The sequence below is a fragment of the Lepus europaeus genome, chromosome 10, assembly GCF_033115175.1.
Source record: "Lepus europaeus isolate LE1 chromosome 10, mLepTim1.pri, whole genome shotgun sequence".
Taxonomy (NCBI): domain Eukaryota; kingdom Metazoa; phylum Chordata; class Mammalia; order Lagomorpha; family Leporidae; genus Lepus; species Lepus europaeus.
Window position 1 is genome coordinate 3088426 of NC_084836.1, and position 11004 is coordinate 3099429.

General features: G+C 59.7%; 1 protein-coding gene across 8 annotated transcripts in view; it reads right to left on the reverse strand.

Annotated features, from left to right (window-relative positions):
- Nucleotides 1-9229, reverse strand: part of PPARA (peroxisome proliferator activated receptor alpha) — a 69424-nt gene extending 60195 nt beyond the window's left edge. For 3 of the 8 annotated variants that reach the window (XM_062202694.1, XM_062202690.1, XM_062202693.1), the window contains exons 1-2: nt 9144-9229; nt 8066-8136 (exon numbers count right to left, since the gene is read on the reverse strand). The gene's annotated coding sequence lies outside the window, so the exon portion shown is untranslated. Of the gene's footprint in view, nt 1-8065; nt 8137-8779; nt 9116-9143 lie in introns of those variants that run through there. The other 5 variants (XM_062202691.1, XM_062202692.1, XM_062202689.1 and 2 more) reach the window with 3 other exon arrangements.
- Between the last annotated feature and the right edge of the window lie 1775 nt (nt 9230-11004).

The following is an 11004-nucleotide window of genomic DNA, read 5'->3' on the forward strand; positions in this document are numbered from 1 at the left end:
TGCTAATGCATCTGGGAAAGCAGTGGAAGATGGCCCAAGTCCTTGGGGCCCTGCACCCACGTGGGAGACCCAGTAGAAGCTCCTGGCTCCTGGCTCCAGCCTGGCTCAGCCCTGGCTGTTGTGGCTATTTGGGGTGCGAACCAGCAGATGGAAGACCAGGCACACTGGTGCCTCAGCCTCCGGTCTGCAGGGTGTCCCCTAAGAAGGCCGCATACCACACCGCCCCTCGGACACATGCACAGTAAAGCTATGCAGGAACAGCGTCAAAGCTCCGACCCCCGCAGGTGGTTTGGGAGGTATCTGATCTCAGGGCTGAGGTGGAGACGAAGGGCGTGTGTCCTTGCAACAGCTGAAGCTGCACAGTGTGAGTGAAGAACCGGACTGGGGGCAGTGTAGACAGAACACCAGCCCCTGGAGGGGGGAGTCAGCCTGAGGCTAGTGAGCCCATCACCAACAGGGCCCATGCATGGTGCCCACCGCCACCTGTGCACACGCCTGCATGCCCTGTTTTCAGATGAGGAAGCTGAGGCTCGGGCCACTGGAGAGATCCGTCAGAGGCTGAGCTGCACCTTGTCCTGCCGCCGAGGCTCAGCTGGGGGCTAGTGCCTGGGCAGGGCGGTGGCGTGAGGCTCAGGGAGGGGACAGGAGGGTGGCGGGCCACATCGGGAAGCAGGCAGACAGCGAAGTTGGAACTCATGAAAGTGACGGTGAAGGCCGGATCCAGGAACCAGCGCTGGAGGAGGTTCGCCTGTGAGGGCCTGAGGACAGAACGCGGCAGGTGAGGCCACTCGGGGTCTCCTGCACAGCCGTGGTGGGGCAGCACCCTGGAGAAAGAGGCAGGGGACGTGCTACGCCCGCGTCCCCTTCTGTTCTGGGCCCTCAGGTCTCATTGCTCTCTCATCTTCGAAGAGGGTGTCCTACATCTGCTATCAAATTCCAGCAGGTGTCTCTCTGAAACACCTTCCAGAAAACTCCTTCTCTTACCAACAGAGCTCGCCTTGAGAGCTAGTGTCTAGCCCAGTGGTTAAGACACTGGTTAAGGCACCTGTGGCCCACACTGGAGGACCTGGGTCCGAGTCCCTGCTGACGCGGGCTCCGGGAAGGAGCGGTGATGGTTCACCCTGCCACCCATGAGGGAGAACAGGATTGAGTTCTCAGCTCCTGGGCATCTGGGGAGTGAGCCAGCCGATGGAGGGGGCTGAGGGGAGGGTCTCTGAGTCTCTGCCTCTCAGACAAACACGGAATTTTTTTGAAAGCCCACCTCTGAGTTCATCCCCCCAGGCTGTGTGCCCTTTCTGTCCCACGTGGAGAAGTGACGGGGGCACGGCTGCCTCCTGGCTCTGTTGCCCTCGGAGTTCCTGTTTGCGCTCCTCTTGCGCTTCCACAGCCATTAACGATTATCAGGTGCCCTTGGATGTGGTTAAATATTCACCACCGCCTAGACTTCTGACCCGGACACTAAAGCTGCCTGTGCTAGCTGCATCTGAGCAAAGAGAATGGAGTGGGGAGGGGGGGGGGGAGCCGGCAGTGTTTGATTTCAGGAAAACACCGCACCGCTGTCCTCTCAGGTCCGTGTCCCGCGGCACACTCTGTACTTTGTCCACACAGGTCTAGGCCTGGGCCTGGGCAGGAATCAGACAGCCCCCCATAGCCACTGTCCCCAGCTGGGAGCTGCAGCCGCTCTGGCCCACCAGGGTTCACAGCTGCACGGGCGTGCGCACACCTCCAGCACATCCTGTCCGCCGCGGCCGGCACAGACCCAGGCAGCACCAGCACTCCCAGCCCCGCGTGCCTTTGCCATTGCTATCACCCACCCCCTTTCCTCCAGGGGCCATGACCCTAGGTGCACTGGAGCCCTTCACCTGAACATTTATTTCTAACGACTCATCTCTTCTAGGACTCCTCATTGAATAAAATAGATTCGGCTTCTTATTTATTTGGGAGATACAGAGAGAAAGACAAGGCAATAGATTGAGAAAAACAGATAGATAAGGCTCACACCCACTGGGTTGCTCCCCACGTGCCTGCCACAGATCTTGCTGAGGCCGAAGCTAGGAACTCAAACCAGTTTTTCCCACTTGGGCCATCACACTGCCGGAAGGTGGACCTGGGAGTGGAGCCAGGACTCCAATGCAGGCACTCCTATTCGAAATGCAGTGTCCCGACCTACGTCTTAACCCTTCAGCCAATCCTCCTGCCCTGTGCTTATCTTTAGGTCTTGAAAACTACAGCAATGGAATGTCTCGCTTTCCAGGACAGGCTCTCAACAAGCAAGTCTGTCAAAGGAAAGAAGAGATGGCAGGTCAGGGTCTGAGCTTGTGGGCGCCTTCCTGCTTGTGAACCGAGGGCTGCGCGCACGGTGAGGCCCAGTCCCCTCGCCTGCGTCTGGGGACAGGCTCCATAACGCTTTTCCAAGTGGACCAGAAAAGGCGATCATAGCACTGCGCAGAATACGGCCGGCAGAGACCGTCAAGTCCAAGGGCACTGGGAGCCCCCTGTGCTCCTGCGGTAAACAACCTCCACAAACTGCCACGATTCCACCTAACCCTGGGTCACGTCCCAGCTCTGCCCTCAATTCCACTCCAGCTTCCTGCTACCGCACACCCTAGGAGGCAATGGCTTAAAGACGTGGGTGCCTGCCACCCATGGAGGAGACCCAGGTGGAGTCCCCAGCTCCTCGCTTTGGCCTGGCCCAGCCCTAGGGCTTGTGGACACAGTGGATGGAAGGGCTCCGTGTCGGCCTGGCTCTCTGTCTTTCAAATAAAAACAAACCAAAACAACAACAGAAACCTCCCCTGCAGAAAAGAGACACAGAACTAGAATGTGAGCGGACGGTGAACCCAACACCAACCTGGTAGGCGAGCTGTCAGTGCAGCCTAGAACATGTCGGGCTTGCCCATCGTTCTAGACACAGGCCGGCACGTGCGTCACACTGGCAGCCTCGTAGGCGTCACTTTGTTCGGTAAGGAAGGCTGCCTAGAGGTGCTTCTGAAATTCCCAGCCAGAACATCCCAGTCCACACAGCGTAAGAGGGGACCGCGCCTGCACACCACCGACTTGCACCTCCACGACTGTGCCACCTGCTTCCCGTAAGTCGGCCACTGACGTCACAGACCTCTAAAGAAGGGGCCGCGGCCCCACGCCCACCTGTGGACAGCCAGGACACTCTTCCTGAAGCTTGTGATTTCTCACCTCACTGCAGTTACTGCATTGCCATGGACTCCGTCCACCACAAACAGCTGCAAGGCAACCTGGCGCCTTGCTCACTCTTGTTTTTTTAAAAAAAGATTTATTTATTTATTTGAAAGGCAGAGTTACAGAGAGGCAGAGGCCGAGAGAGAGAGAGAGAGAGAGAGTGAGAAAGTCTTCCATCCACTGGCTCACTCCCCAAAGGGCCACAATGGCTGCAGCTGCACCAGTCTGAAGCCAGGAGCCAGGAGCTTCTTCCGGGTCTCCCACATGGGTGCAGGGGTCCACCACTTCTACTGTCGTCTAATCCTTTCCCAGGCCACAGCAGAGAGCTGGATCAGAAGTGGAGCAGCTGGAACTCAAACTGGTGCCCATATGGGATGCTGATACCGCAGGCAGTGGCTTTACCTGCTACACCACAGCGCCGGCCCCCTCACTCACCCTTAACAAAGAGAAAGGTGGGCTGGTGTTGCAGTGTAGCGGGTCCAGCTGTCACTTGTGATGCCAGCATCCCATACAGGGCACAGCTTGAATCCTGGCTGCTCTGCTTTCATCCAGCTCCCTGCTAACCTGCCTGGAACAGCGGCAGAAGTGGTCCGAGTGCTCAGCCCCCTGCCACCCACATGGGAGACCTAGATCGAATTCCTGGCTCCCGGCTTCAGCCTGACCCAGCTGTGGCCGAGGCGGCTACTTGGAGAGTGAACCAGCAGATGGAAGATCTCTCCCTTTCTGCTTCTTCCTCTCTAACTCTTCCAAATAAATTTTTTTTAAAAGTTTTTTAAAAGCATAAAAAAGAAGTGAGGAAGAGGAGCTACTGTGCACATCTACCTAACCCTCTTCTAGTCTCAAATCAGTCACATGAAGCCATGAGTCCCCGTGGTGCTCTCAGTGCTTACCACCCAAAGGACTCTCTTTAAAGTTGACCTGTGGTCTCTGAACGGTGCAATGCAAAGAACTCTCCCCTCCTCTTTGAAAATCTCTAGCAACACAGCAAAAGAGAAGCAGTCAGATAACTCCGATGCCCTGGAACGCAGAAGATAGCGAATCAGCGCTTTCTCTGAATTCTATACACATCTCCACCACTGAGGCCCGAGCAGGCCCTTACCCTACTGAGTGTGAGCACATCCCAGCTCCCCAGAGTCTAGCCAGATCCCTTTCCTACCAAGTCACTTGTGTGGAATTTGAATCCTTGGTCTTGCAGAAAGAAATAGTGGAGAAGAACTTTTACTTATTTATTTGTTTGTTCAAACGGCAGAGTGAGAACGAGGGAGAAGCAGAGATCAGTCTTCTATCCACATCCACTGGCTCGTTCCTCAAAGGCCCACAACAACTGGAGCTGGGCCAGGCCAAGGCCAGGAGCCAGGAGCTCCATCTGGGTCTCCCATGCAGGTGACAGGGACCCATGTGCTGGAGCCGTCACTGCCGCTTCCCAGGTGTGCGCGAGCAGGAAGCGGGATTGGGAGTGGAGGTGCGGCTTGAAGCCAAGTGCTGTGATGGGGGTGCAGGTGTCCCAAGCAGCCGCTTCCCTGCCAGTGGTTAAGAGGCCCGCACTCCCTGTCAGAACACTCGGGGCAACCCTCGCTCTGGCTCCTGATTCCAATTTCCTGCTAACGCAAGCCCTGGGCGGCAGTGGTGATTGATTGGGTTCCTGGCACCCGACTGGAGACCTGGACTGAGTTCCCAGCTCAGCCTGGGCCACTGTGGGCATCTGGGGAGTTATCAGTGGATGACGCTCTTGCTGTCTCTTTGTCTCTTGAATAAATATAATTTAAAAAGAAAAAGAAACAGCATTTTATTTCCACAGATCCTCAGGCCATCTCATTGGAAGTCTATTTAATGCATAATATTTGCCAAACTTAGTTACCAATAAAATCGTTTCTACCGCAACCACCGCTTTCCCAACACCATTGCAATGGCAGCCCCAGTGGTGCCCAGTGGGGACACCTGCCCAGGCCTCAAACGAACAGCTCTTGCCCCAAGGAAGCAACAAAATGCTGGGGGGTGTGGGAGCCCTGTCGCTAAGGGATGGGGGTAAGTTGCCAGCTACAAAAGCAGGAGAAGTAGGGCAGAAGTGACCAAGACACACCTTCCCCCAGCAAGGCAGACCCAGTGGGGAAAGCCGGACCCACGAGGAGCCCCCAAGCAGGGCAGCACTCAGCCACGGCTCCACGCGCAAATCTGAGTGCAGACAGATTTCGCCAAGCCCGGACTTCAGCAGACACCCTGCGGAGGAGGGACAGACGGCGGCATGGGGACACAGGCAAAATGTGCCACCGCCAAATCCTCACGTGCAAAACCAACGGGAAGTGCTCGGCACGGTTTGGGTGCGATTGGCGGGGGCTCGACAGGTGTTTGGTGTGTCTGAGGGCGAGAGTGGGAAAGGTCACAGAATGGCCAGGGCAGAGTCACTGGGCAGGCGGACCTGGCTGGGCGAAGGACGCAGGTGATCCAACATGTCTGCGTCCCCACGACACCTGCGGCGTGCGCAGGAACTCCATTTTCTGGGGGAGAAAATAACGGTTTGAGGAAGTGCACGGAGGCCTCCCGCCGGGCTAGAACAGCGAAGGGGCTAAAACCCAGAGCTCGCCACTCCCGTCCTAACAATGCCTTTCCCCAAACTGCCTCCTCTTGTCCCACACCAGACCTTTCTCTTTTATTTTCTTTATTTTTTTTTTTATTTTTTTGACAGGCAGAGTGGACAGTGAGAGAGAGAGAGACAGAGAGAAAGGTCTTTCCTTTTTCCGTTGGTTCACCCTCCAATGGCCGCTGCAGCCAGCGTGCTGTGGCCAGCGCACCGCGCTGATCCAAAGCCAGGAGTCAGGTGCTTTTCCTGGTCTCCCATGCGGGTGCAGGGCCCAAGGACCTGGGCCATCCTCCACTGCACTCCCGGGCCATAGCAGAGAGCTGGCCTGGAAGAGGGGCAACCAGGACAGAATCCGGCGCCCTAACTGGGACTAGAACCCGGTGTGCCGACACCACAGGTGGAGGATTAGCCTATTGAGCCACGGCGCCTGCCCCCACACCAGACCTTTCAAAGACCTTGTCCTGTACCATCCAATCAAATGTAGCTCAACTACCCAGATGACCGCACCAGGGCTCCCCCAGAAGGCACAAGGGCTGCACGAGCTCCTCTTCCAAGTCCCAGAACTTGGCCACACATGGGGCAGAAGCAGAAGACACGCCGCCAGCCTGGGGGACTGCCTGTCGGCCATGGAACAGACTGGAAACTTCCAGCGCACGGCGCAGCTCAGGGCAGGCCAAGGACTCCGACACGTGGAGTCCTACTTAGTCCTCAGCTTCAAGCCTTCCTCTCACCAAACTGGAAAATCAGATTCCGAGCCGGGGTTTCCCCAGCCACATGGCCTGCAAGGTGACCTCGCTCCCCTACGTAACTAATAAGGCCATGCCTTGTGAAACACTGACTCCATCCCAAGCCACGGAAACCAGAAAACGCGACAGAGACCCTCACATTCCAAGAGAGCAGCCTCAGGCCACTTGCACTAACTCCAGGGCCACACCCTTAGCATGGCCGTGAAGCTAAGACCCCAGCCACCTGGAAGCGAAGCCACGTATCCCATTGCCATGAAGAATTTCCCCATTCACACACAGTCTATGAAAGGCAAAAGAGAAAAATTGGCATGTTCAAACTTTATTTTCAACAAAGAAACATTGTAATTAATGTGTTTTTAAAAGGATTATATATAAATCCATGTATACACACACACACACACGTATACATACATATAAAACACAGGCGCTTGTGGGCAGCAGGCAAGAGAAAGGGCCCAGGTCACCAACCGCCAACCCAGTGCACAAAACAGCCCTGCCAAAATGTCCCCTCCCTGCCCACCTGCCCCTCACCCTGACCAAGGGTGACAATCTGCGAGCTTTTGTCTATACTCTAGCATGGAACCCAGTTTCACCAGAGGTCCATGGGGGTCTCGTTCAACACTGGGCACAGTAGCCCACAGCAGCCACTCCGGAAGTATCTATATGATGAGCCGATTTTAAAAGTCTGTGGAAAGCGGAATTAAAAGTTCACTTTATTGTTACAAAAAGAAAAGTCTGAAATCTGTGCACATGAAAGGCCTCCCAAGAGTGCGTGGAAAACGCCTATTATGAGCAAACCATGCACACGTTTCAACATCTTTCAGACCAAGGCAAGCTTACTTTTCAGTTTCGGCTTTCCACAAACTTTCTGAAGTAGCCTTGTGTCTACAGGGATCGGCTAAATAATTATTGTATCTAAACGTAATGCAGTATTAGACAAACGCTTAAAACCACCGAGCAGATGCATTTCATTCACCTGGAAGGTGCATCTGGGGATGAAGCAGCCATAAAGTATTTGCCAAGAAACACAGTTTCTCCTTGTCTCGCACACGCACACGCACACGCACACGCACACGCAAGGGGCTGCTTTATGACGCTGGTGGACCTTGGTCAGGCGTGTCAGACTTGAGCAAACAGAAAACATCCTCCTCCACCGTCAGTTCCCCTGCTTCTGCTCCCAGTCCTGGAGACGGCTGCCGGGTGGGCTGCGACCACCACGCACACCCTCCCGCACCGGGCCTGCCGGCAGCTCTGGAGCGGACCCCGACCCGCAGGTCACCTGCAGTCTCCCCACGGGACAACAGCCCTTCCCCAGTGCCTGCTGGGTAGCATTGCTTCTCGGAGTCACCTCATCTCCCTGTGAATCACAGGAAAGCAGCCGCCAAACCCAAGTCAGAACTCCCCAGCTCAGAACCCAGAAGCAAACCTCTCCCGGAAAGACGCTAAAGCTTTGCATCACAAAGAAACCATTAACCCCCAAACTTGCTGCAGAGGAAACAGACCCTTCCATACCTCACCCTGGAAACTGAAATCAAACTCTGTTTACCTGCGGTGACTCCGTCTTGCTTCTGAGCTTGTCACTTCTCCCAGAGGCAGGGCCCGGGACTCCAGCCCTGGCTGAGGAGGGACAGGACGAGGCGGTTACAATGTGTTCCCTGGATGCCCCCCAACCTCCGGCCCTTGCAAGGGGAAAGTCACGGTGACCCTGCCTTCGCCCAGGGTCGTTCTCCGTGGAGCCCCGTGCTCCTCCTCCTCCTTCCAGCCAGCAGCCCTGCGAGCGGGGTGGGGGGGCTCCCTGATTCCCTTGGGCATGGGGGTGGCAGGGGTCGCGGTGCCTGTGCAGACCCAGCCGGCCAAGAGCGCTCTGCCTACTGCCCACTCCTGGAGTTTTCTTAGAAAGATCCCTGACATTTGGGGCACATCTCTTCAACTTTTTTTTAAACAGGGGTCTGGGTAAAGTGGGGGCGTGCCATGGTCCCCCCACCAACCAGGGTGGGCGCTGGGTAGAGCCGACTCCCCCCCTTCCCAACCTTGCACCCGCTCCAGCGGGCCGGACCGACCGGTCCCGAGGAGCCGCGGGAGCCCGGGGACAGGAAAGACGCCTCGCAGCCCAGTGGAACCTGCCGGGGGACCCGCGGCCGCCCACGGCGCCCGTGCGCACAGGGGCCCAGGCGTGCGACAGCAACCGCGCGCGCGTGTCCCCGTCGGGCTGCAGGACGGCGCGCACCGGCGCCAAGAGTCTGTCCGGGACACGAGTTACCTCGCCTCAGGGGTCCCTGGGGGTCTCGAAAGCGCCCCCCAGCTCTGTGACACCCGAACTCCACAGCGCACCGACGTCCCCGCCGCGGGCCTGGCCTCCCAGGGGACACCGAAGGACCCAGGGTCAGGAGGTCTCCGGTTCCGCCGACAGCCTCGGGCGCTTGGAGGGGCACCGAGCGAGAGCGGCCCCTGGTCCCGGGACCCTACTCGGGTCCCCGGCGAGTGCCCTCGCCCCGCGCCCCCGGGCCATGCGCATGCGCCGCCCGGCCCCTCCCGTCCGCGTCCGCCGCCCTCTCGGGCCGGGGCAGCAGAGGCCCGGCCCGGCCCGCACAGCGGACCCCGCTCGCGCCGCCCACCCCCGGCACCTGGGCCCGCGGTCCGCCGCCTGCTGGTCCGCGGGGCGAGCGCCGAGGGAGGCGGCGCCAGGCCGGGCGCTAGCGGCCGCCTCCGCCCCGCCGCCCCTTGCCCGCGCCGTGGGGCCGCCGCGTCCCGGCCCTGCCCGGCGCCGCCTCCGCCCGCCCGTGCCAGCCGCGCCCCGCCCGCGCCACGCGCCGCCCCTCGGCGAGCCCCGCCCGGTCCGGCCGCGCGGGACCGACCCGGAAGCCCCGCCCCGGGCCCCGGCCGCGGCCCCGCGCGGGCCGCACCCACCGGACGGCGGCGCCCGATTGGCCGCCGGCGGGGGCGGGGCCGGGGCAGCCCTCGGCGACTCCCACTGCGCGCCCCGCAGCCGCGGAGCTGGGGGAAACTGAGGCCCGGAAGGCAAAGGGACTGCCCAAGGTCGCCGCGCGGACGGCTGGCGTGGGGGGCGGGAAGGGGGGCGAGGGTCCCGCCGGGCGCCCGTGCCGCGCTGGCGAGGCCCTGAGCGCTCGCGGAACTCGGCTCCGCACGGCGCGACGAGGGGGTCTTGGCCGGGGCCCGGGGACCGATGCCTCGGGTCTCGGGAGTCCGTGGGGCGCGGGGCGGGAGGAAGGGGAAGGGCGTCCCGAGAGCCCCAGGACGCGTCAGCGGGTGGCGGAGGCGCCAGGCCGTGGGCACGAGGGTGAAGGGCAACGGGGACAGGGCGGGGAGGCGCCGCCAGCCCCGACCCCCGCCCCGGCTGCCGGTTCCCTGGGGGTGAGAGAGGACTTTGTGCCCAGCGAGGCGCGCGGGCCCTGCCAGCGCACTGGGAGGTCGCGGCCCCGCAGCCAGTGGCGAGGCTGAGGGGACAGCGCGCTGAGCCGCTCCGGGTGCGCAGCGCCCGGCGCCCCTTGCCGCGGGAACCAAACTTGTGCAATGTCCGCCAGCGCCGCGGCGGCGGGCTCCCGGGGTGACCTCGTAAGCCAGCGGGCGCGGCTTCCACCCAGGTCACCGCGCCGCGCAGGGGCTGCAGACCCTGGCCTTGGGGCCATTTCGCGAGCTTCTTGGAAAGTCACTCCTGTCGGCTAGCCGGGACTGCCGTGAACTCTGCCCCACCCCTTGGACACCCGCGATCGCCCGTGAACTCTGCCCCACCCCTTGGACACCCGCGATCGCCCGTGCCTGCCCAACTCTTCCTGCGCACGCCGGCCAGCAAATGCCAGTCTGTGCGCCTTCCAGAGCCGGGCTGAACACAGACCCTGGCAGCTCCCCGGTGGACCCAAGCTGTGTTGGTTACCCAGCAGCAGGTGGGCTTCCTGCCCTAGGTGGGCCACATCCTGGCCGCGTGGGTGTTTCCCGGCTTACCCCAGGCCGCAGTCTCAAGGCAGGTGTGTGTGTGTGTGTGTGTGTCCTCCTGGTGGTCGCCCTGCACCCAGTGCCACCAAGTGGTGGGAGAGACCCGGCAAGAATTATGGATGCCTGCAAAGGACATATGGGCTTCAACCTCCCAGGTGCACACTCAGCAGATGTAGAAAGTGATATTCTTGGGTTCTTGGGGTTCCCAATGCTTTACAAGAGAAAACTTGTTTTTGAACCATGCGTTGGGAGATGTCACTTTTCTTTTTAAGATTTATTTTATTTATTTGAAAGAGTTGCAGAGAGCTCGAGATAGATATCTTCCATCCACTGGCTGACTCCCCAGATGGCCGCAACGTCAGAGGCTGGGCCGAAGCCAGGAGTCGGGAGCTTTCTCTGGGTCTCCCACATGGGTGCAGGGGCCCAAGCAGTTGGGCCATCTTCACTGCCTTCCCAGGCGCATTAGCAGGGAGCTGGATTGGAAGTGGAGCAGCCGGGATTCGAACTGGCGCCCATATGGGATGCCGGCACTTT